General features: G+C 45.3%; 1 pseudogene; it reads left to right on the top strand.

Moving 5' to 3' along the window:
- The first annotated feature begins 2,149 nt into the window (after positions 1-2,149).
- Positions 2,150-3,023, top strand: LOC128043838 (40S ribosomal protein S3a-like; annotated as a pseudogene).

Raw genomic sequence — 3,023 nt, 5'->3', positions numbered from 1 at the left:
GAAAATATGGCGACACCGTGGCTTCAATTCTGTCTGCCTTTAAGGGCGCCGTCCTTTGACCGTATCAAACATGGCGTCCGTCTGGCTTCTCATCTTTCACTTGCCCTTAAATACAATGGCTCTGCAGGTGGACTTGTAAGGGACTGGAAGGCAAAGGGTAGTTTTCTTGCCTTCAAGAAAGATGGAAGGCCCCGGGCCTTCTAGCCCTCTCCCTGCCCGCGTCGCGCGGCGACGGGTGATTGGCCGCGACAGCAGGAAGCGGCTGAGCCGCGAGACCGGGGTTTGGGGGGCGTTTTCGCCCGGAAGTTTCGATGAGCCGGATGTGGAACCCACCAAGGACCTCGGCGTTTGTTGGGTCCTGGACTGTGTCCCAACGGCCCCAACACCTCCCGACCGCGGATCCGGAAGCGGGTCCTGGCTCCTGAGGAAAGACGCACACACCTGTCCTAACCCGGGGTCGCCGAGGTAGAGACCTCGTACAGGTTTACTCTCTTGCCCGCCGCGGCGCCCACCCGACTCCGACTCGACTTAGGAAGGTGCTTGGTGAAGCTGGAATTAGGAAGTTTTAAATTATCTGTGTGTGTGTGTTTAATTGGAGGAAAATTGCATTATAATGTGTTGGGTTTTGCTGTGCAATAAGGGCTATCAGCCATAAATATATATATAATCTCCCTCTTGAGCACCCTCCCACCCTAAATTTCGGTTCAAGTTTTTCCGAAATAATTAATATGCATGGCTTTTAAAAATTAATACAATGACTTCCCTGGTGGTGCACTGGTTAAGACTTCCTGCTCCTAATGCAAGGGGGCCCAGGTTGGATCCCTGGTTGGGAAACTAAGATCCTGCCTGTGTCATGGGCACAATCACACCATGATGAACATGTGAGTGTTTACCATAAAATTCTTCCTTTATTTGTCTGTGTTGAGTCTTGGTTGCGGCATGTGAGATCTTCATTGCTTCATTCAGGATCTTTCTTTGCAGCGCATAGACTCTCTAGTTGTGGCTCCTGGGCTCAGTAGTTACAGCGCTCTGGCTTAGTTGCTCGACCATGGATTAACCGGGAGTTCCCTGGTTGGCAAAGTGGCTTTTAACCACTGGACCACCAGAGAAGTCTTACTATAAAATTCTTTAAACTCTAGAAATGTTGAAAATTTTTCACACTAAAATGTTGAGGAGGCAGCTCTGCTATTCATTCTTCAAATCATAAAGATATGCCTAAATGCCTTCACCTTTTATCTCAGACAACTCTGTGAAGTTGACATTGGTCTTATTTTGCTAGTGGAGCCAACTAAGGCTCAGAAATGTTGAGTAATCTACTTAAGGCAGGATGTCCCTGGATGTGGTTAAGAATCCACACCTACCAATGCAGGGGACCGTGGTTTGATCCCTGGTCTGAGAGGATTCCACAAGCTGTGGAGCAATGAAGCCCTCAAGCCACAACTGCTGAGTTCATGTGATGCAGCTACTGAAGTCCTTGCACCCTAGAATCCATGCTCCACAACAGAAGGAGCCACCGCAATGAGAAGCCCTCCCACTGCAACTAGAGAGTAGCTCCAGCTCTCCGCAACTAGAGAAAGCCCACGTGCAGCAATGAAGACCCAGCGCAGCCAAGAATAAATAAAATGTTTTAAAAATACATGCTTAAGGCTACACAGCTAGTGGGGACTGAGTTGAACCTGGAAGCCAGGTCTACCAATTCAGAAGAGGCTATGTGGCAAAGTAAAAGTAACCCTCAGTTCCCATTAATAATCATTTTTGGAAAACATATTCAGAGAAGTCTTTGGTCAAGAGATACCAATATTTGAGCCTCCAGCACCACTCCTTACATGCAGACATACTTAGTCCCACCAACCTTGTGTTTATTCTTTTAAGAGTTTCCTGTTCTAAAGTAGGGCTAGCAAATCTCAATGGGTCAGAAAGACCTCTCAACTGTTGACACATAAAAACATTATGGTAAAAATAAAGATGGAAGATAACTATGTTGTGATTTCAACTCTAATCACAAGTAATATACTCCTTCTTAAAAAATTCCCCAGCATATTTCCAGCTGCAGTTCAGAAAGCAGAACACTCTGTAAGGGAGGAAATAACCCAGAAAGAAAAGCCAGTTAGGTGAATTAGTTTCCAAGTGTGAGTGGGAGCCTCAGAAAATGGGTTCAACTGCTGTATTTAAAATGGATAGGTTCGGCAAGAACAAGCGCCTTACGAAAGGAGGCAAAAAGGGAGCCAAGAAGAAAGTGGTTGACCCATTTTCTAAAAAAGATTGGTATGATGTGAAAGCACCAGCTATGTTCAATATAAGGAATATTGGGAAAACATTGGTCACGAGAACTCAAGGAACCAAAATTGCATCTGATGGCCTCAAAGGTCGTGTTTTTGAAGTGAGTCTTGCTGATCTGCAGAATGATGAAGTAGCATTTAGAAAATTCAAGCTAATTACTGAGGATGTTCAGGGCAAAAACTGCCTGACTAACTTTCATGGTATGGATCTTACCCGTGACAAAATGTGCTCCATGGTCAAAAAATGGCAGACCATGATTGAAGCTCACGTTGACGTCAAGACTACCGATGGTTACTTGCTTCGTCTGTTCTGTGTGGGTTTTACTAAAAAGCGCAACAATCAGATTCGGAAGACCTTACGCCCAGCACCAGCAGGTGCGCCAGATCCACAAGAAGATGATGGAGATCATGACCCGAGAGGTGCAGACCAACGACCTGAAAGAGGTGGTCAATAAACTGATTCCAGATAGCATTGGAAAAGACATAGAAAAGTCTTGCCAATCTATTTATCCACTCCATGATGTCTTCGTTAGAAAAGTAAAAATGCTGAAGAAGCCCAAATTTGAATTGGGAAAACTCATGGAGCTACATGGTGAAGGTAGTAGTTCTGGAAAAGCTACTGGGGATGAGACAGGTGCTAAAGTTGAACGAGCTGATGGATACGAGCCACCAGTCCAAGAATCGGTTTAAAATGCAGACTCTTAATGGTGACAAATAAAAGATCTTATTTGTGGTAAAAAAAAA

The sequence above is a fragment of the Budorcas taxicolor genome, chromosome 2, assembly GCF_023091745.1.
Source record: "Budorcas taxicolor isolate Tak-1 chromosome 2, Takin1.1, whole genome shotgun sequence".
Taxonomy (NCBI): Eukaryota; Metazoa; Chordata; class Mammalia; order Artiodactyla; family Bovidae; genus Budorcas; species Budorcas taxicolor.
This window is presented reverse-complemented; position numbering and strand designations above follow the sequence as displayed.